The sequence below is a fragment of the Aquarana catesbeiana genome, linkage group LG03, assembly GCF_042186555.1.
Source record: "Aquarana catesbeiana isolate 2022-GZ linkage group LG03, ASM4218655v1, whole genome shotgun sequence".
Taxonomy (NCBI): domain Eukaryota; kingdom Metazoa; phylum Chordata; class Amphibia; order Anura; family Ranidae; genus Aquarana; species Aquarana catesbeiana.
Window position 1 is genome coordinate 149,500,109 of NC_133326.1, and position 24,216 is coordinate 149,524,324.

At 41.4% G+C, this 24,216-nt stretch overlaps 1 protein-coding gene across 2 annotated transcripts in view; it reads right to left on the reverse strand.

Moving 5' to 3' along the window:
• The window catches only part of PLXNA4 (plexin A4), a 1,066,226-nt gene that overhangs the window by 625,626 nt on the left and 416,384 nt on the right, over positions 1 to 24,216 (reverse strand). The window lies entirely within an intron of this gene.

A 24,216-nucleotide genomic window follows, 5' to 3' on the forward strand; every position in this document is an offset into this window, starting at 1 on the left:
ATTGGAATCACAGAGGTCACAGCGGATGGTCCATGTGTTCATGGAGGATAACAGAAACTTCCTCTTAAATATTGCACCAAAATGTACAGGATATTTGAAGCCCGTTGCCTCCTAGCCAGCATATGTAAGTCATTGTAACATACGTGGCATCTGTAAGCCAAGTGTCCTTGGTTGTCCCTCCAACCCCCCAACCACTGTTTCTAAATACGCTGTGACGACTGACAAGACCTATGATTGCTATAATGGTTTAGAAACCATGTAATCACAATTACATAGCCATCTTAAGAGTAATATTGCTATTGTGCACTGAAGTACGATATTGGAAATATCACCTGTCTATCCATATCAAGCACCCAAGCCATACTTCAAAGGGGAATACCAAACAATATAACCATCATACAGTTAATGTCACTTCATTGTTTTGTTGGAAAGCAAGTGTTGGAAGCCTGGTAACAATTTAACAATGCTACAGTCTCCTACCTTATAGGGGGGAAGGGGCTTGCAGTATCCCTCCAACTAAAAATGATATTCAGAATGTTGAACTGTGCAGTAAATGTCAACTGTAGTAGATGTATAACTGTACAAGAATCCCTGAAAAAGTACACCTTGGCTAACAAGCATATATCTTAAAGGTTAGGTCACAACCGAGACCTGTAACATTCAAAATCTAGACTTAACCACATTGGATGGGTATTCACCTTAATTACCAGATGCTACTGCTTCCTTGGTGAATTGCTGTATTGCCTGAGTGTATTCATTTTGTTCTGCCAGCAAGATACATAGCAATTGCATAGTTTGCTACAACCAGGGGCATTGCTAGGATTGTGACAAGCCTGGGGCAACCTTGGGCACATAAGGGAAAGATAGGAAGCTGAATGGTGGGTGTGACTAGGTTTCACGTCATCTTTTACGAAGCGCATTGGGTGGAGTCTATGCTCACAACGTTGCCACACCCACCGATCCCACGAGGCTGTCATTTTAGCGTGACAATTTTCTGTTTGTATACCCTGCTTACAATCTTATCTGTATTGTTTTTGCCAGTGGCTTTCCAATTTGGGTTTATCTGCGCAATAACTTTGAAATTTAAGTAGTACTTCTGGCCTGCTGTCGTTATGAGATCTGCGAATCTCATACATGGAAGCACTAATGTTGTTTATTCGCTCCCTTCTCCTTGTCCAGTCACAGAATAACTTGTATTCCAAGAACTTTACAAATCAGAAATGACAAAAACCTCTGTGCCTAGAATTTCACTTTTAGGAGTTCGATGTTCGTCAACCCCCCAATTCCCTCTTGTCACAGATCCCTCCCCCAAATTCCGCCATCTGACACATCAGAGCAGTGGCGGCCCGTCCATTAAGGGCGCATGGGCGCCGCCCCCCCATATCCGTGTGTCCGGACCCTAATCTATATTTGGGGAGAAGGGAAGAAGAAGACGCATGGCGCAAGCCATGGTGATGCAGAAGAGGAGAAGACGCCCGCCCGTTGCCCGTAGGAGCACTGACCGTCCGGAACCTAGATGGAGTAAGTGCCGGATGACCGTCCGACCGCGTGACCCCGGGGGGGGGTGCGTGTGATCCGACCGGGTGGGAGCAGGCCGGTGCCACAGGCCAACCGGGTTGTGGTTGTTTTCTGTCCCTCCCCCCAAAAAAAACTCGCCAAAGCATCAGAGCCAAGGATGGCACTGTATCACTGAAACAAAACAACAAAACTACGGTCATCGGTTCAAATCTTAACCAAAACACTACCTTGCGCTGCTTTATTCAAGTCAGTGTCTCAAAAACGACTTTAGCCAAAGCCAGAAAACTAGCATTTTCAGAAGGAGGTCAGCAGATTCAGCTCCATTTTTCTCAGTAAAGAGTTTCTTTAAATGTTACATTGCTGTCTGTGCTCCAAGGCAAGTGAACAGACTCCTGTTCTAAAGGAAAAATTATAAATAGCAACATTTAGACTAAAAATCAAATATGAGTGAAAAAAAAGGACAACATTTGCATTTGCCTCATAATTAGGGAGATGCTCGTGAGCTGCCACAGTTTGCTTACAAGCTCATATTTTAATTGATGATTTTTTTTTGTGACTGCAGTTGAGTATTTTATTTGAAGGCTGAAAGCATCATGTTAAGTCCCAGTGCTATATGGTAATTAAATGTCTATTGTTGGAATATATTGCTGTTATTTCTATTTATAGAAATACAAAAATGTACCCTTGCTATATCCAAAAGAACAGCTCCTGCTGCAATCATCACAGCGGCTAAAACTCTCTGTTGTAGTCTAAGGAAAAAACAAAACAACAAAAACCATAACAATGTGTAATATAAGTTAGAATATTAAATGGGTCTTACGGCACAAGCGTCTCCCTAGTTAGTATAATGGATAATCCACGCTACGCACATTTTCCGGCATGAGCTTCTGCACAAGAAAATGAGAAAAGCTGGTTTATCAGGGACAGTAACACTTTATTCCCAAAGGACCTTGGCTAAGTCCATTTTCTGACTGCAGCATTAATTGAAAAGCAGGAGTAGGGAGGCCTGTGAATGGTTCTGCTATGACAATAAATCGTCCCGACAAAGACAAATGCATGCATTTACTGAGCAGCCCAAGACTTCCTTACAAACACGCACAGAGCTGCACCAAGCATAGCATCTGCCTATATCATAATACTTTTTTTTTTTTTTTAACTCAGTACCTGAAAGTGAGAATGGTATGCATTTATATAGAACATTTTGTAAGTCTGACAGCATTGCTAGGGCTTCTTGCAGAAAAGTAGGTTATATGAAACACAAATAGGGAATATAGCTTTTTTTTTTTTTTTTTGCTTTTTTTTTAGGCTGCTTACACCATCATCCTGGATACAAAAATTTTAATTGTTTCAACTGATATAATGAAGTTTTCCAATGTGGTTAGGGACTAAAGGGTCTGCACAAAAAGCATACCTGGGTACTAGCCAGATTTTTTTATCTTGTTGCCAGGTCATTACCAGAATCTTTATAATCCTTGAAATTTCTATTTCACAGATGTAAACAAAGTGCAATGCGTGTGACATCATTTCTGAACTGTGCGTTTATGACACGGAAATAGGAGGAGGGGTCCAGACATAAGGTGCCAGACGGGTGAGGATTCAAGGGCAAGGAAAGAGAAGTAGGTGAAGCACAGTGACCTTGAGCCTGAGAGAGAGAGGATAAAGTGTACGAGCCTACTGGGATTAAATAGACTAATTAGTGGTAAAACTGCAGATGATGATGATGAGATGTTTGTGAGTGTACTCTGAGACTCCAATGCAATACTCCCAACGCACACGTTCCTGCACAAATGGCTGTATCTTAAATTGGGTGCTGAAATGACCAACGGCTGGAACCAACTGCAATCATGAGAAGGAAGTGTTACCAGCACACCAAGATCTCCAAAATTGGGTCCAAAACTTTAATCACATAGTATAAAAAAAATAAATAAATAGAAGCAACGTTTCAGAGCCACGCAGGACCCCATCATCAGGCATGTGACTCTGAGACTGGCTCAGTTGCAAAGAGACTTTTTGTTGAGGAGCTGTGGTGGGCTTAAGGGTGGAATAGGCTTCTGTACTGGCTGCTTCAGGGCTCAGGAGCCATAAAGGTGACTTTTGAGGCTGAGGGGAATATGATGGTAGTGCCTGGCAGTGGACCTATTGGGCACAATGGCTGGGGAAGCAAAGCACCATGATAGGGAGCACAGGAGGAGCACGAGCAGGCCAGCTGGACAATCTGGACAAGACAACAGTTTTTTACAGGACCCGACTGTTGGAATGGCATATTTTTTATGTGGGGGCCATGTTACCAAGGCAGTGCTATATTTTTTGTAATTAGGAGTGAGTGCCTAGAAGAGAAGAAAGCCTGCTACCCTGATTCTACTGACTTAGGCTGCATTCACACTTCAGCGTTTTGAATCGTTGGCAGATTTGCCGCGATTCTGCCCGCAATTTGAAATTGTCGATGTGGGAATGACAAATCGCCGGACTTGCATTAGAGATGCCATTCATTTGAATAACACCTAAAATCGCGGAGCGGGTCTGCCACAATTGTCGCATGATAAATCGCACTGCAATCATGGCAACCCGCATCACGGGAATGATGTCGTCCATAAGTAGCGCCTGATCTTTAGTTAGGCGACATGCTTCCCGCGATGCGGATTGCCGCGTTTTATCGCGCGGCAATCGCAGCAGACCCGCTCCGCGATTGTAGGTGTCATTCAAATGAATGGCATCTCAAATGCCAGTCCGGCGATTTGTCATTCATACATCGGCACTTTCAAAACGTGGGCAGAATCACGGCAAATCTGCCCGCGATTCAAAACGCTGAAGTGTGAAGCCTCACAGTCATCATAATTGACAATACAAATGATAATAAATATTTCTAAAAAAACATGGCTAAAAATAACTAAATGTATTTTTTTTAGTTTAAAGAGGGATTAAAACACCTGTCAGGTATTTATTGCTGTCTATGCTCTCATTTGGGAGATGCGCCCTCTCTGTTTGTCCTGTTGATCACCAAGAGTGAAAGTGAAAGAAAACCCCAATTTTGAGTTGTCACCAGAAATAGAGGGAACACTAGTTATGCTGACAACCAGAAATTCCTTCATTTTGCATGGATGTCCTCTGATTTCCAGTATTGGTTATGGGACAGGAGAGGAACGGAAACCTCCCCAATGGGACACCAATGGCAAAAAATATGAACAGGGATATAACTCTTCCTTACTCTTTCCAAAATGAAAAAAAAAAAAAAGTTTTGCTTTTAGTCCTACTTTAATAGAACTGGAGCTCTCAGCTTTTCTAGTGTTGATTTTGTAACAGGACCAGCACTGGAAATGTTAAAATCTGTTTTGTACACGCTTCAAAATAAATGAAAGTGAATGGAATGCATGCTACCACCATATTGCTACCAGACCTGCTGCTTGGTATTGGGCTGGTATTTCCCTATTTATTCACAGAAAAAAAGACAAAGCATTTGATCGTTCTAGTGTGGGAGTTACAGTATGAAAAGGCAAGCTGCTGCTATGGGGAATGAATAGTCCTGTTTTTTTTTTTTTTTTTTTTAATATAGCCAAGTAATGCACAGGGAACAACAGGTTATTAAACCAAAGTCTGGGCAAAAAACTATTTTTGGACATTATTGATTTAAAGAGAAAGTAAACCCTGATGGGTTTTACTTCCTATTTGTTCCGCTGCAAAGTAAAAGCACAATGGGCTAGTATGCATCGCATACTAACCCATTATGTGGCACTTACCCTCAAACAAAGCCCGCGATGTCCCCGCTGGTGGCCGCATCCATCTTTGCCCCTCTTCCTTCTGGGGCCACGGACTTCGACTCGACTGCGACACTTGTAAGTGAAGAAATGGCATGGAGGTCCGTTTCTTCACAGCGCATTCACCGATTACATCATCGGCACACTATACGGTAAATATCTCCTAAACGGCGCACGTTTAGGAGATATTTCCACTACCTATAGGTAAGCCTTATTTTAGGCTTACCTTTAGGTAAAAGTGTCAATCACAGGTTTACAACCACTTTAAGATGAAGTTACCATTAATGATGTCTGCCCCATGTGGACCTGTTACTTCTTTCACTAAAACTGTTAGTTTCATTACTCTGGTACACTGTAGTAAATGCTAAACATCTGGTGCTGAAACTCTCTGGTTCTGGCAGGAGTACAGTTTTCATAATAGGTCACTCGCTCTCCTAGTCCTCCAACATGTATTCTTTCCACTAAATACAAGGTGCTCTGAGACGGAAGAACTAGAGATGGTGACATTCATATATCTCCCCTCCAATCACAGAACACCTAACAGCTAGAACTGTAAGTTTATCACTCACTGTAGTGTGCGGCAGTACTGAAACTAACAGTTTTAGCTAATGCAGCAGCAGCCACACATGGGACACACATCATTAGTGGTAACATATTTTCACATGGCAAATGTTCAAAACATTTTTTTCCTGGATTTTAGCTTTAATATATTTCCAGGGATAGCAATAGATGTAAATGATTCATCCACTGAATCCTTACATCAAGTGCTGATCCTCATGTCAGTGTCAACAAACAAGGTGTACTTAACCCCTTAACATCACCTCCCAGTGGCCCTTTCATTGGGCTTTAATGCACAGGAGGTGGCATGGCTTCTGTATCATTTGACTGCTGTAATTGGCTACTCACAAAGGTCTCATGATCCGGAGCCCATCCTACTGGCTCCCAATCAGAAGCCTTGACCGAAAACTGTTGGTGACAGCCCAGTTGGTCTGCTGTGAGCGTACAGTGAGCATGCTCTCAGAGCACAAATCTCATGCCACCATGGACATACAGTATACAGTAAATGCAACAGCTTGGCATTTAAGCCCATCTTTCTTGCCATGGCATATATGCGTTACACGATCGCCAAAGGTTAAATCCCAAGGCCGACCAGTCTCGGGGGAATAGTGATGCCCTGTCCTGGATACTTCTGGCTGATAGATATTGTTTTCCCTCTAGATACAATAGAGGCAGAGGTGCCAGGAAGTACTGCTCCAATGACAATGTATAATTTAGTTACTTTTTTTGGCCCAACAAAGACAATTCATATCTATGCTTCAACTGAGCGAACCTAAAGTGACTTTCTAGTTAAATAAAAGTCCCTTATTCTCACCTCCCTCATGCACCATTTTTTTTTTGTAATGCAATTTATACATACCCTAAATGCAGCAGTCTCCTGACTAATAATGTGGTGGTCTTAAGTGATCTTCCTCTTCACCTCTGGAAGCTGTCCTCGACATTGACTTCATAACATCAGCATCCAGTGATCTTCCTCTTCACCTCTGGAAGCTGTCCTCGACATTGACTTCATAACATCAGCATCTAGTGATCTTCCTCTTCACCTCTGGAAGCTGTCCTCGACATTGACTTAACCCCATCAGCATCAGCATCTCTCTCTCTCTGGTGTTCTTCTGTGACCTCAGGCCAAGATGGTGATACTCCCCCAGGGGGTGTGTGCCATGACAGTCTGAGTTCACAAGAAGTGGGTTCCATGACAATGCCTATATATTTTTTCTATGTATGTAATGTTTTCTATAAAAAAAATAAAAACTTAAGATAGTGGAAATGTGTTTGCATGTCTGAGAATACTCTAATGTATCTGACCTAGATTAAAATGCTGCTAGTGATCAAGCCTTAATCCATTACATTTCCGTGTGTAGGAAAAAAACATTTGGTGCAAATATATAGCACATTAAAAATGTAATTAAAATTAACTGGACTTTTCTTCCTTTTAACACATCTGGGTCAGCTTAGTCTTCATTTATGACAGACCATTGTCTGGTATTTTCAGGCATCTAACCACGATATATTTTATTATTTCCTTGTGTTTAATCGTAGTTTAATGTAACATTTTCCATTTCTCCAACATAAATAAGCTAGAAGATATGGATGACTAGAAAGCTTGTGTTAAGGCTCACTTTTTCAATTGCTAAAGTGCAGGTCTAGCCATCCATTGTGTAGAGGCCATCTGCATCTAATTATGCACAAACATGCTTATATTCATGCAGAGCACATGAGTTCCACACAAAAAGTTTTATTTCCAAATTGGTAGAACTGAGTATAGTTCCTCAAGGAGTACTAGACCTTTGTGTACCAAATTTCACATCTGTGTCAATTGGAATAATTATCCACAAATGTATGGCCTAATCAGACAACTCTTGACATTCAACTAAAATAATGTTATTGTGTGTTGAATATTCAAGCGGGAATGTATCTTCTTACAAGATACATTGCGTTTAAAGGCAGGTGTATTGGGATGCCTGCCTTTAAACACACATGAACTTTAATGGCATCCCAGTTTTAGTCCGTAGAGTTTAATATTGAGTTGGCCCACCCATTGCAGCTTCAACTCTTCTGGGAAGACCATCCACAAGGTTTAGGAGTGTGCCTATGGGAATATTTGACCATTCTTCCAGAAGTGCACTAGTGAGGTCAGGCACTGATGTTGGACGGGAAGGCCTGGCTCGCCGTTTCTGCTCTAATTCATCCCAAAGATGTTCTATCAGGTTAAGGCCAGGACCTGTGCAGACCAGTCTTGTTCCTTCACCCCAAACTTGCCCATCCATGGCTTTAAGGACCTTGCTTTGTGCACTGGTCCAAATCATTTGGTGGAGAGGGGATTAAGGTGTGGGGTTGTGTTTCAGGGGTTGGGCTTGGCCCCTTAGTTCCAGTGAAGGGAACACTTAAGGCATCAGCATACCAAGACATTTTGGAAAATTTCATGCTCCCAACTTTGTGGGAACAGTTTGGGGATGGCCCCTATCTGTTCCAACATGACAGCGCACCAGTGCACAAACAAGGTCCATAAAGACAAGGATGAGCTAATTTGAGGAGGAGGAACTTGACTGGCCTGCACAGAGTCCTGACCTCAACCCAATAGAACACCTTTGGGATGAATTAGAGCAGAAACTGTGAGCCAGGCCTTCTTGTCCACATCAGTGCCTGACCCTACAAATGCGCTTCTGGAAGAATGGTCAAACATTTCCATAGACACGCTCCTAAACCTTGTGGACAGCCTTCCCAGAAGAGTTGAAGTTGTTATAGCTGCAAAGGTGAATCAACTCAATATTGATCCCTACGGACTAAGACTGGGATGCCATTAAAGTGTATGTCCTTGTAAAGGCAGGTGTCACAATACTTTTGACAATATAGAGTATACTAATCATCCACAACATTATGACCACTAACAGTTAAAGTGAATAAAATTGATTATTATTATTGTTGTTTAATTCCTAAATACCACAACTGTAGAATTTTTAACTACCAACAACAATAAGCTTTCAAATATTGTATCATACTGTATGTCTAGTACAATGCTTCATTGATTTTATTGACGTTTGTAAAGTTATGAATAATTAAGTTTATTACAGTCAATGGCAACATAAGATCAACTGTGAACAATATTATGATAGCTCATGTCAGATCAGTTTTATGTCAGTACACAGGAGCGAAAGTGAATACGTCTTGATTACAAATGCTAGAACTAGATGCCATTTGATATTCAATCATGCGAGAAGAAGCAGGGGTCATGTCTCTAAGGGACAATGAGGTCATCTGGCTTTGAGCTTTGACAGTTTATTGTCTTAGCCAAAGTACTGCAAAATACTCTGCAAAATACTCTTATTAGTTAACACAAAAACTTGTGACGTGAACAAGATCTGTCCAAGTTAGCATGCCGGTGCATAGGCTGTTAATATCTGCTTTCTATTTCAAGTCTATAAATGTTTACTATTACTCAAACCCATTTCTCTGTCTTTGTGATTCTCCATGTGTTTATGCTTTCCATTATGTTTATATTTCTGCCATTTGATCTTTGTCCCAGAGGGACAGAAAAAAAAAACACAAAGCTGTAAAGCACTGCTCTGAACATGCAGACAGAATCAATAGCAGCCAGAAAGACAGGTCTTAGTGGTGGTATTAAAGTGACACTAAACTTTAGTTTAAAAAATATATATTCTATTCAAGTGCTGTATATATTCGTACCTCAACAAATTACCTTCTGTTGTTCTCAGCCTCCTGCAAATCTTCAAATTTCTTTTTGATTGCTCCTGTGATCTGACTTCCTGTTAGAGGGTCACTAACTTTGTTCTCTATGGTCCCACTGTATGTAGGAGCATAGCATCTTCTTTTGATTGCTTTTGAAATGGACCCAGGACTATGGGACTAAGATTGTTTCTGAGATGGACTAATGCCGTGTACACAGGAGCGGACTGTCCGACAGAAAAAGTCAGAAGCTTTTCATCGTATATACCGATCGTGTGTAGGCCTCATCGGACTTTGTTTTTCGAAAAATCTGACGGACCTAGAAATGGAACATGTTCTAAATCTTTCCGATGGACCCAATTCCTATCAGGAAAACCGATCGTCTGTTTTCTGGTCCGATGGACCAAAAAAGATGCATGCTCTGAAGCAAGTACGAGACGGAAGCTATTGGCTACTGGCTATCGAACTTCCTTTTTCTAGTCCCGTCGTAAGTGTTGTACGTCACCACGTTCTTGACGGTCGGACTTTGGGTTGATCGTGTGTAGGCAAGACCACTTGAATGAAATTCCGTCGAAGTTACGTCGGAGAAACCGTCGGAGTTTATTACGACTGCTAGGCCGGTTATGTGTACGCGGCATAAGGACTAGTGTGCATAGAGCAGTACACATGACCACAATTAACATGGACTGCTCATTTAAAAAAATACGTAAGTGAGGGGGGTAAACAAGAGATTTGGTTGATAGCGGATGATGTTACAAGGAGGCAGAAAAACACAGTAAGAAATAATTTAATGAAAAATGGATTGCAAGCCATTAAAGAGTGAATTTACTGTATATGAATGAATTTTGGAGAATAAGGATATCATTTTAGTGTCACTTTAAGGTAATCAAAGCCGTGCATTCTTTTTTGGTGCTGGAAGCCCAGCACAAAACATAATGGCTCATTACTTTTGGCACTGAAAACAAATGAGAATTTCTCTGTGACCTGACCTACAACATAACCTATGCCTAGCTTTTCATCTCACCCTGACACTTTAGGTTCTATGTATAGAAAATTATTTGCACAAATGTCCAATATAATACCTGTAATATGTGTGAAATGTCAGTTTCTACTTGTTGCCTTTAACAGGACGACTTTTCACTAACATTGGATCCTAAGAGAAAATAGCCTTAAAAAACATTCAACCAGAAGAGTAATAGAAAATCCAACCAATAGAAAAAATTGCCTAATGACACTATAGAACATTCAACCAGAAGAGGAAAGATTTATTTCATCATAAAAATTCAAGGTGCCAAGCAGGCGTGATTGGGGAGCTAAAACCATACCCCCTTCATTAAGATGTAAAATGCTGATTAAGTGGAGGAAAAGGTCTTTACTGGAATTATTGCAGCTTATGGTTTTAAAGCCACTAAAATGCATTGACTAGTTACCTTTGATGTCTATGATGGAATACATGGCTTTGGGCTCTCAAATCATTGGTGTTGTGACCTTACTCACTCAAATTCACTGAACTGTGAAACAAGTCAATTTTACAACTGTATGATACCATACATTACTCCTATACAGGTATTTTTTTCTCAGAAAATAGGTGCAGGAACTCAACAATGACCCCCCAAAAATCCTCTCCCCCCACACATACCCTCCAAACCACATCAAATAGTGGATGTGGTCAAATTTCACTAACAGTTGAAGTGTCTTAAAGGGGCATTACATACCAGGAGTGCATTATGTACAGAATTCAGAGTTGGGGGGGTTGTTACACACAGAGTGCAGAGTTCAGGGTGTATGCTGCACTACACAGAGTGCATGGCTTAGCCTTCTTAGCCTTTCTTAGCCTTCTTCAACATGTGCCTACCTCTGCATCCCCTATTCACATCTCACTTTCACCCCTCTTCAGCTCTGACCTCTGCATGCAACAACCTTCCACTGCCCCTATCTTCTTCCTCATTAAAAGCTCCACCATCTTTCACTTGTCTTAATTATGTTGCTGTATTAAGCTGAAGCACCCAGGGGGCTCTAGTACCTACCCACACACTGTAGGAGGCTCTCTCACTTGCATGGCGATCATCTAGTAGGGGTGACAACACCTGCACCTCCCTTGTCTCCATCATACACTTAGTGGGAGCCACTCAGGAGATCAGATCTGCTGGAGTGGTTGGGAGACAAGCTGTCACATGTAAACACAGAAGCCAAACTTCTGTGTTTACAAGTGATAGTGTTGAGCAGGAAGTAGAGGGCCTGAGCCAAAGGTGGTGGAACTGAGTTCCACCAAGTTCCAGCTGAAAAAAAGCCCAGCTCCTATACTACATTTAAAACATTTTAATTCGTTTTTTTTGGGATAAGATTATTTATCACAGAATATGAGTCTGCATATATCGAGTGTTTAATATTTAACCAACTCAAGATCCTCTACCCATCCTTCCACAAGACATTCTGTGGAGATTACCTGGTTGGCAACCCCTGAAATGCTGTGGTACTGATGGTGTTCACATTGCTTATGGTGCTGCCTGCTGTTAAAATGTGATTCCACTCAGTTGTTTTGCTTGTTTTGGATACAGTGAGGGGAAAAATCTCTGGCTTGCTGTCATATTTTTATCCTTTGTGTGTTTGGACGGATTTCATTCCTCCTCGCTATTTGTCCAAGCGATGGTGGCTAAAAAAACAGGATGTAATGGTAAATTTACCCAACTAGGATACTGACAGCAATACAAAAAATGGCAAAGGTTATACCCTTTCTCAAAAAAACAGAAGGAAAACTTTTGAACAGAGTTGCATTGTATTATTTTTATACAGTAGGTGATACATGTTCAGACTCTTTGCAAGGACAAAGTGTGTTATAAGGTTTAGAAATGCCTAATACAGCCCTCAATATTACATATAATTAATATGGATATGAATTACCGTATTTTTCACTCCATAAGTCCAGGTTCACACTGAGCTGTGGGAATGAAGCTGTGCGAGTTCAGCTGAACTGATTTCATTCCCGCATGTCGGTCCTGATTTTGGCCGCGATTTCAAAGACATCTGTGCAGGTTTCTGCACAGATGTTAATGTAAATCGCAGCCCAAAATCGCAAAAACTAGTACAGAAACTACTTTTTTAAATTGGTACGGCGCCACAAATGCAGTATCGCACCGATTAGGACGGTGCCATTGCTGGCAATTGCTGCCAATTTTACATGCAATTTGACATGTCAAATTGCATGTCAAATCGTACCAATGTGAACCAGGGCTGAGACACATCCCCCCCCCAAAAAAATGGGGGGAAATGTCTATAAGTCTTATGAAGTGAATACTGACCAGCAGAGCCGCCGATAGGGAGATCGTTGCGGCGGCAGAACAATGCCCTGTGCAGCTCTCTGCACCAGCTGAAATCCTGTTTCTCCCCTGCCTTCAGCTGCTAGAGGGAGAGAAACAAAAGGTATTGTTCTTTAATCCACCCCCCACAGGATCGGCATTCACATGTAAATCACGCGGGCATTGTTATGAAAATGAGGTGGGCCGCCGCAATTCATATGCAGATTACGCCCCTTCTCTGTATGCCACCCACCGAGAAGATGTAAACAGCATACAGGTGAGCATAGGGGGCATGTAGAGGCAATCAAAGAGGGGGGTTTGAGGTGCAGAGGTAAGCAGAGGAGGTGTGCAGAGGTGGGCAGGGGAGGTGGGCAGAGGTGGGCAGAGGAGGTGTGCAGAGGTGGGCAGGAGAGGTGGGCAGAGGAGGTATGCAGAGGTGGGCAGAGGTGGGCAGAGGAGGTGTGCAGAGGTGGGAAGGAGAGGTGGGCAGAGGAGGTGTGCAGTGGTGGGCAGGGGAGGTGTGCAGAGGTGAATGGGAAGGAGGGGTTGGAGTGCAGTAGTTAGTAGATCAGGGGTATGGGGGACTGAGGATAGCAGATGATGAGTTAGAGGGGCAGTAGTTAGTAGAGAGATGGGGGTTTACTGTAAATACACCTGTTACATCACTGGTCAGTGTAAATGTCTCAATACATTGGTGGTTGATGTAAATATTCCTGTTGTGCTGAGGTCAATGTAAATGTCCCAGTAACATTGGGGATCAGTGTAGGGTGCCCCCTTACATGGGTTGTCAGTGAAGAAATATTATTCTGTTATATTTTATTAAATATTTTAGTACACCATTTGCTTCAGAATATATATATATATTTTTCATATTTTTCTCCTCTAAAACCTAGGTGCGTCTTATGGTCAGGTGCGTCTTATGGAGCGAAAAATACCGTAGTCATTAACAAATAAAGCTAGTGCATGTAATAGCCATCCAACTTTGCACTGACTCACCTAATACTTGCTAGGTAAAAAATATTCAGATAAGCTGACGGTCACGGTTTCTCAGAACTGCTTGAAATAGAACATTGGTTAATGAAGGTAGACAGAGCTTCGGGACAGTATCATGAAGAATATAAGAAGCATCAAAGAAAAAAGAAACTATTTTGCTGATCTCCCGCTGAGCTGGGCAAGGCTTACAAAAGATAAATACCACTGACATTACAAAGCTACATCTAATTCATTTCTTTCCTTGTCATTGCTTGAAATAATTGCCCAGCACAACAAGCTAGGGAAATCAGTTTGCTGTTTTGCCTTTTGGAGGTACAACTCGGATTAGATGGTGTGTAGCATGGATGATAAAAAGGAGAAAAAAAAAATTTAAGTCTCTAATACAAAGAGGATTCTAGCAAATTGTTGGAGTGCCAGCACAGAATGTGGCCTTGATATTTCCATGGTAACCGCACACACTGCAACGGCAGTTTTACCTAGACGTTATTCAAATGCTGCCTTAGAGGAAGTTTGCACAGTTTGTTATGGTCAAACTGAAGATGCTTTTGAAGAGAACTGTTTTTTTTTTTTTTTTCTGCTTCTAAGAAAGGATATTAAAAGGATTTCTAGGTATATATTTATTTTGTTGTCAGAGTATAGGATAACTCATGTGATTCCTGGTGGAAAGAATTCCACGGTTGTAAGGTGTTGTACCACATTAGTCATTGAATGTATAAGGAAGGACGTGTAGAGTTAATTAATACTTTTCATTGGTTAACCCAGTAGATTAAAGTAAAACTCTCAAAAAACGTGGGTAACTGAAAGTTATTTGGTAATGAGAAAATGCATAAACAGAAGCAATTGAACAATCTATAACCACGCGTTATCTTACAGTGAAGACTGAATGTCAACAGAAAAAGTTGATTCAAAACTACAGTCAAATAAATGTAAAATGTAAGTATGGTGCAGCTCCCTCATAAAGCCCCTGTATGAGCTGAATGTCAGGACACATCGGCTGGTTCAATAAAAAACGTCCAACATTCAGCCTGTGTGTATGTTGCTTTGGCCGGCTTCTGTCGGATGAGCATGCTGCAAAACCGGCATCTGACCGACTCCCAAACAGCACTCTCAGCCAATAGTAGAGAAAACGCCAATTGGAGTGTTCTGGCATGGGGGGCCGTCCCCCTGTCAGAACACAACAGCTCAGCGGGCGAGATTACTGTACTAACTTCAAATGGTTAGTAAAGCGGCTCTGACCGGAGCTGTCAGTTTTATTTTGGTCAACCCATTGGGTTGAGCGAGAAAAAAAATGGTAGCATGTACCAGGCATTACTGGTATACACTACAATTTTTTTTTTCTTTCAACCCAGCGGGTTGAACAAAAAAAAACTGACGGCTCCAGTCGGAGCCGCTGTTCCAACCATCTGAAGTTAGTACAGCAATCTCACCCGCTGAGCTTTGGACATTTTCACTTAGGGGTGTATTCACTTTTGTTGCCAGCGGTTTAGACATTAATGGCTGTGTGTTGAGTTATTTTGAGGGGACAACAAATTTACACTGTTATACAAGGTGTACACTCACTACTTTACATTGTAGCAAAGTGTCATTTCTTCAGTGTTGTCACATGAAAAGATATAATAAAATATTTACAAAAAAGTGAGCGATGTACAGTAAAACCTTGGATTGCGAGCATAATTTGTTCCAGAAACTTGCTTGTAATCCAAAGCACTCTTATATCAAAGCAAATTTTCCCATAAGAAATAATGGAAACTCAAATGATTCGTTCCACAAACATTTATTCATAAGTCCTTCAGTTTATAGTCCATATAAAAAAGATTACAGCAATGTGATCGGTTGTGTAACCATAAAATGTCTATCTACAAGGGGATTGGAAGCAAAATCCAGCAGGAGCTACAGAGTATAAAATAGAACAGAGGCGCCTCTAAGTGTAGCAATACGGTTACATTTAATGAAAGTACAACATTTAGCAGCTCACATGGTTGATGATTAACACAGACACATCTCAGTATGCAGGCATCCGGGGTAAATCTGTCCACATAGACCATCCCCCACCGCCTCTCACCGTTGTCAGTCTGCAATTGTGACCCGGAAGACTACCCTGCAGTAGATCGATCTGAAAGCGAGGCTTGAACCGCTCGTGGAGCGCAGCGTGGAAGGGACAATGTCGATGGCGGTGGTCTATGTAAACAGCTTTACCCCAGATGCCTGCATACTTAGATGTGCCTCTTTTATTCATCAACCATGTGAGTTGGTAAATGCTGTACCTTCATTAAATGTAACCATATTGCTACACTTAGTGGCGCCTCTCTTCTCTTTTATTCTCAGTTGTGACATGACGCTACTTGTATATCAAGACATCACTTCTATATCAAGTCCAAATTGATTTAAAAATTTTGCTCGTCTTGCAAAACGTTCTCAAACCAAGTTACTCTGAAGTCAAGGTTTTACTGTACTCACTTTTGTGAGATACTGTACCCAGGGCTGTGTTTTGGCCTAGGCCAACAAGGCCTAGGCCTAGGGCGGCACTTTGCGGGGGGCGGCAAAATAGGCTGCCCCCCCGCATGAGAGAAAGCCCCCCCACCCTTCTGACTGATTCCCGGCTCACGCTGCCGCCTCCCGCACACTTGCAGCCCACGGCGGCCGGCTTTCTGTAGCGGCGCCGCTGTGTATGGGCGTGCTTGGCAGAGGGTGGGGGCGTGTATCTCACGCCCCCTACTCTCTGACAAGCATGCCCATACACCGCGGCGCCGCTACAGAAAGCCGGCCGCCGTGGGCTGCAAGTGTGCGGGAGGCGGCAGCGGGAGCCGGGAATCAGTCTGACGGATGGGGGGGCTTTCTCTCATGCGGGGGGGCGGCGTGTGTCACTCGCGCCCCCCATAAGCAACAGGTGACAGGTGGAGCCTTAAGCTCCACCTACCCTCCCCTGCACTGCTTTCCTGCAGTGAATCGTCTCCTCGGCCCTGGGGCTGTGACGTCAGGAGGAGAGAGAGGAGCACGAGGGAAACCCCCAGGACAGCAGGTACAATGATTTAATAAAGTATATCAGTATTATGGGCACTGGCAGCATTTGATGGGCACTGGCAGAATTTGATGGGCACAGTGGCTGCATTTGATGGGCACAGTGGCTGCGTTTGATGGCACAGTGGCAGCGTTTGATGGGCACAGTGGCTGCGTTTGATGGGCATAGTGGCTGCGTTTGATGGCACAGTGGCTGCGTTTGATGGCACAGTGGCAGCGTTTGATGGCACAGTGGCTGCGTTTGATGGCACAGTGGCTGCGTTTGATGGCACAGTGGCTGCATTTGATGGGCACAGTGGCTGCGTTTGATGGGCACAGTGGCTGCGTTTGATGGGCACAGTGGCTGCGTTTGATGGCACAGTGGCTGCATTTGATGGCACAGTGGCTGCGTTTGATGGGGCACAGTGGCTGCGTTTGATGGGGCACAGTGGCTGCAATTGATGGGCACAGTGGCTGCGTTTGATGGGCACAGTGGCAGCATTTGATGGGCACAGTGGCAGCATTTGATGGGCACAGTGGCTGCGTTTGAGGGCACAGTGGCAGCATTTGATGGGCACAGTGGCTGCGTTTGATGGCACAATGGCTATGTTTGATGGCACAATGGCTACGTTTGATGGGGCACAGTGGCTGCGTTTGAGGGCACAGTGGCAGCATTTGATGGGCACAGTGGCTGCGTTTGAGGGCACAATGGCTATGTTTGATGGCACAATGGCTACGTTTGTCTGGGGCACAGTGGCTGCGTTTGATGGGGCACAGTGGCTGCGTTTGATGGGGCACAGTGGCTGCATTTGATGGGGCACAGTGGCTGCGTTAGATGGGGCACAGTGGCTGCAATTGATGGGCACAGTGGCTGCATTTGATGGGCACAGTGACTGTGTTTGATGGGTACAGTGGCTGCGTTGGAGGGCACAGTGGCTGCATTTGATGGGCACAGTGGCTGCATTTGATGGGCACAGTGACTGCGTTTGATGGGCACAGTGACTGCGTTTGATGGGACACAGTGAGACACCCCCCCGTGATAGCATTAAAACTCAGCAGCTAAAAATACTGTAGTTGCTGACTTTTAATATTAGGACACTTACCTGTCCAGGGATCCAGCGATGTCGACACCTCAGCTGATTTTCGGACTGGCTCTCGGGTTTTGCCACTATCATTCATGGTAAGGGAAACCGACCGGTTCCCTACTGCACATATGCGAAGCGCGTTGCACTTTCTGAATGGCCCAGCGGAGGAAGGAGGAGGGGGGGCAAACTTCAGAGGGGACAGCGCAGTCTCCCGGAAGTGGGGAAGGGTACCTGTCAGAAACAGGTACCCGTTCCCCCCTGAAAGGTGCCAAATGAGCCTAAAGAGGAAGGGGTGTTGTTTACAGATGATAGGGTGGGTCTTAAACAGGAAGGGGTGTGGCCTCGGCAGGATGGGGTGGGTCGTATTTAAATTAGGGGGGTGCATGCGTTTAGTCAGGCCTAGGGCAGCACAAAACCTAAATACACCACTGACTGTACCTGCCATGATATAACAAACCAGGGAGCTTTAAGGGAGAAAAGGAATTATGACTGAGAGTCAGAGTTGTCTCCCAAGATGGTATGCTTTTTCATTCTTTCCCTTGTTGTTGGACATATACATTCTGCATATTACTGTCAGATTGGGCTTTTCTGAGAAATTCCAATAGATGTGATACCTATATTGCCACAACTGACAAATCTTTACCCCACGAACATTCAAAATAATCATGTCTACAAAGTGTTAATATACAGAGAATAATGTGCAAGGTCTGCTTTTTTAAGTGCCCCCTATGCCCCTTAGTAGAGTACCCCAATTCTCACTGAGTAGATGCATTAAGCACTGTGCTGCAGTGTCTTCCAAAGAGATTTGGGGTGCTCACCATGCTTGGAAAATCAATGGCAGGAGGAGGTGTCACCTCCTGCACCATGGAAGTTTCTGTAGAGATTTTTTAAAGTGATTTTATTTAATCCAGACAGTTGACATGGTCAGTTTAAAGAACTGTCTTTACTATTTTGTAAGTGTCCGTCTGCCTGGTGGAACACCTAAGACAATAAGATGAAATGGTTAGGTTACCTTTTTACAGAAATAAGTAGTTTTTTAAAGATGTTTGGCTTGTTCTTTTAGGTTTTATAAACTACTGTATTGCGACTGTAGTTCAATAAATAAGAAATATGTTATCACATGATCTAGATATTGTAAATTATCCTTTCTCAAACATAAAGCTGTTGACCACTGTTATTTCACAAACCATCTACTACCTGCCCCCTGTGACCCAGCGGGTGGGCTATAAGCAATGCATAAATACAATAAAACTTTTATGATTTTTTATTTTATTTACAGTATTGCACTATTTTCCTGTGCTATTGGAAAAAGTAATAATAAATAACGATCCTTATCAGCAAAGTGGTCTTTACCTGTCCAACAAAGTTCCAAGCTTAGCCTGCCATAAGAAAAGGCAGAGAATCGTTGTTTTAAAATAAGGTATCTTCTTTATATCTACACTATATCTTGTACTTTGCAAGAATATAAAAACCTCATGTAATCCTTCAAAGTAAACTGCAGGAAGCCACTCAGTCGCTCATATATTATAACAAAAGGCAATTAGTTTCACTCTGCTAAGGAGAACATATGAATTTAAACTGTGTCATGTTATCTCTAAAGGGATCATCTTGTTGTTTTTATCCCAAAGATTCCTATTGTTTCATACGTTCATTATAAGGTTTGCCAACATTTGCACAAAACAGAACTTTGATAATGTCACTTGTCCATGAGCATAGTGACAAGATACAGATTAAAGTAGGGTAATTCACTGCTATTACGCTTGTACTGATCTTCAAAATCCAATTAAACCTTGTGGCTTTTAATAGCAGACTTCTATTTTAAGGTTTATTATACTATATTAGGATTGACATACATTGCATCTGACATAATATAGACGCTTAATTGGAAAAAAAGTCTGGAGAAGCTTCATTTAAGCCCAGTCAGTTCTTAACCCCTCATTTCAGGAGGTGTCTGCATTATATTAGGAACTCTAATTTCAACTTCATTTAACAAGCCAGTTGGCCTGTCGAGTACTATCAGTACAATAGCAACAAATGAATTCTGACCTGCACATTGTACAGTAAAATTCAATGTAATGTATGCTTGAAAATCTGTAGATACTTGACAACTGTCAATTTATGGTGAAAATAATGAAAAATAATGTGGATCTACCCCATATGTTTACTGTTTTACCAGCATTTCTTATGGTAAAACCTAATATTGTAAAAGCTGACTTGCAGGAATTGAATAGCTTTCCAAAAAAGAAGTTATCTGATTTGAATAACAAAGTGATCCAGAAATTGTGTGTCTATGGACACTGTGAATTCTGAAGATGTCTTTCAGATGACTGATCTTAAGGGAAAAATTGGTTGGCCAAAGTAGACTTAACCTTACAAAAGCTATTGCATCATCCAGATAGAGCTTGCGTCCATTTTTCCAAAATGAATTTTGAATGAAATGAATTGCTCCAAATGAATGTTTGTGTTTAGAAAAAACATCTTTTAGCTGATGGATGTTTTAATCCCTCACTTAATGTCATTGAGTAGCTTTAGTGTAGGTTATAGAGGCAGAGACTAAATAGATATATTTAGGATTTTATTGGCCATAGAATCAAGATCTTACTGGAGAATCTCAATACATTCTTGGGTCAACTGAGTAATATAATTCCCCATTATGCTTTAGGTTTCTATCAAGAGATCTTTTCAGTTAGATGTTCCTGGAATATATCCAACAAGAACCACAAATATGTCCAAACTACCGCAACTCTATCTTGCTCCAGGCAAATAATTTTTTATTATTTTATACATCCCAAAGAACTATAGTCATGTAGATGATAATTAGTATAAATTGTCAGCTATTGCTAAAGATTTTGCTTATTAAATTGAGTAAATTGTAAAAATTCAGCTGAGTCTGCGCCTTTCATTTTTTTAGAATATAATATGAGAGTTAATTGATTTCACCTGAGGTATACCCTATGAGAACAGAATCAGAAATGTGTTTGTAACTTTCTGTCATTGAAACAGCTCCTCTACAGTATATCAAATTGAAAATCAGATTTAACAATCAATGCAAGACACAAACATACTATGTACATATGACTGACATGAGTGGATAGCTCAGGGGTCTTTGGAGACCCTGAAACATTGGTCTCTATGGAAATCAGGCAATTGTTTCAACTATGGACGGCTGGCTTTTTGCTATTTTTTAATTTTGCCAGGCACCTATTTGAACACAATATGGTTGATTTACTAAAACTGGAGAGCATAAAATCTGGTGCAGCTGTGCATGATAGCCAAATCAGCTTTAAACATCAGCTTGTTCAATTAAGCTTTGACAAAAAAAAAACTGGAAGCTGATTGGTTTCTATGCAGAGCAGCGCCAGATTTTGCACTCTGCAGTTTTCGTAAATCAACCCCATTGACTGTCAGGTGTTAGTGCAGCATGGACTGTTTACAGCAATCATAACCTGGCAGAGGTCCTAAGCCTACCTTCTTTTACTAAACAAAAGTCTTTTGGTAAAGTCTGCATCCTCAGTGGAGGAATTTCCCATCATTTCATGTCCTGTTCCTTTGCTGTTATGAGGCTGCAAACTGCTATCCTATATGTACCTGTCTGTTTATAAAAAATCAAATATTGCCCTTGGACACTTGCATTGGCATAAACTCTCAAGTCTTCTGCAGGAAACTTCAGTAGGATGTAAAATATGAAACCTTTCTTCGTCAGTCATTGATAAGTGATGATGTACTCATCCGTATTTTCACATTTCCTCTGCTTTGGTGTTTTAATTAATTACATATTTGTTTGTTTTGTGTATAGGAAATAGTAGCTCAGATATCCCTTGTATAATTGTTGCATCAACACCAGGATTCTTGGGTTCTTTTGACCTATAACTGACTGGTACTAGACTTTTTATTAGATGAGATTACACTTATAATGATATCAAAAGTAACACACTGCTCATTAAAAAAAAAAAAAAAATCTGAGCATTCACAATAAAAACTCATCTCATTTCTCATCACTTGGGACTAAAACAGATACAGTGGTGAACAATTCATGGATAATAAAGATTACTTACAGTCATTCTCAGTAAGTTCTGATGTTATCATTAATTGCAGGTATTTCTATCATGTGCTCCTGCCTACAGTATGTGTAAGAAGGCTAATATTATTTTCATATGCCCAAAGAAAATCAGTTTTACTTAAAACATCTGGAAGTAGGAGAAGTAGGAGTATTGTCTATAACAACCAAACAGATCTTAGCTGATTGTTTCTGATCCAAAGTTTTCAGCTGAAAAGTAACTCTTGATTGGCTGCTAGGAGAAATGGGTCTTTACAAACCGGTTTTTGTTTTTTTTGTTTTTTTTTCTTGTTATTTAATTATTTTTAAAGTATTACTGGAAAATATTATGATCTTAATTTGTTATATTCTGAGCAAGTCAATGCATTTAGAATAAGTCTGTCTTTAACATTCCCTGTGCGGAAAAAAAACTGTATTATCAATATTTTTGTATTGTGCCATATCTATTCATCACTGGCTTTCCTGCTAAATTATACCACATAAAAATGAAATGATATGCAAATGCATGCAGATTATTTTTATTCAAAAATCTAATTCTTTATACAATGTTAAATGAACTATATTATTTGTGTCATGAAGTTAAGAGAGGTTAAAGTATGGAGCCAACATAATCAAATAGTGATAAATATATTAAAATGTTGGTAAAATTAACACATTTAATTGCTGTTTTATGTGACACTAAAATGGTTTGCATAGTCATAACTGTAGCGCATGTTTGGTGTATGAATACTTAAACCTGGAATGTGTTCAACTTCCTCTTTCATACTGATTTGCATTTGATTCAATATTTCGTTTCTAATAATACCTTTTTTAGTTACACGATCTGTAGTTCTTATGCTAAAAAGCACATTTTATTAAATGATTATGTTAAAGAATATCTAAAGCCAAAAACGAAATGCACTATATTGCAGTTTACCAGTTCTTAGATGTGATGGATACATGTGAGCCATTTTCTTTTTTAGGCCAGCTTCACACTGAACTGCGGCCACGTTAGCGCTAAAGCACCACGCTATTTGGTCACTAGCGTTGCGCTTTTAACCCCCGTTAGCGGCTGAAGAAGGGGTTAAACATGCGCTTTTCAGGCGCTTTGGAAGCGCTGTCCATTCATTTCAATGGGCAAAGTGTCTTGGGAGCGCTGTATACAGCACTCCCAAACCACCCCAAAGATGCTGCTTGCAGGACTTTGATTAAACGTCCCGCAAGCACACTGAAATGAAATGAAAAGTCACACTGAAATGAATGGAAGGCAGTTTTCAGGCATTATTTAGAGGCTATTTCTAGCGCTAAAATGCCTGAAAACCACCTCAAGGTCAAGCTGGCCTTAAGCTTTTTCCCCTTACTTTCACTTGATGATCCTGCCAGTAACGCACTTTCTGTTCTAGGTTAATAACTCTCAATCGCTATACTGCATCTGTAAAGAAGCAACATTGTTATCCTAGGACAAGGTGTGCATTAGAACTACAGAGCATGTCTACCTCTCTTCATCTCTATAACACCAGGGGAAGGTGTTCTGTACTGCAAAGTACAATCACAATGTTGCATGAAATAAGATTGCAGAGTACATAGGAAAGTACTGGATTGCTGGCAGGGTCAACAGATATTTCTTTGCCTTTATTAACAGACATAACAACACATGTTTAAAGCAGAACTTTAGGTAAAACCCTTTTTTTCCTTTTGGACAGAGCAAGGGAGGGTTATAACCCCTGTCAGATTTTTTTTCTGCCATCTGTGTCCTATTGGGGAGATTTCCCTTCACTTCCTGTCCCATAGCCAAACAGGAAGTGAGAGGAAATCTATGCAAATTAGGGGATTCTTTGGGGACCCCCAGGTCACCAGAACTAGTGTCCCCATTGGAAGATTTCCCCTCGATTACTTTTCTGGGGACAGCCCAACATTTGGGATTTTCTTTTACTTTCACTTTCAATGACAATGGTAAACAGGAAAAATAGAGAAGGTGAATCTCCTTAACGGGAAAACAGACAGCAATCAAAACTGACAGGTGTTCTAATCCCTCTCCACTCTATCCAAAACTCCGAAAAAGTTTTGCCTTTAGTTATACTTTAATGATAGTTTTACAAGATGGATAGAGAGCAAATATAAGAAGTTTATTGAGGCAAAAAGGAAGTTCTGGACAACCGCACTCCGGAATATAGCCTTTATTAGTAAAAAGTCCAACAGATACAAGCCACAGCAAAAAATGGGACAAAATGGGACAAACGTCATATGACTAACGTCATATGACTAAGCACTGTTAAGTGTGAAACGCGTCAACTTGT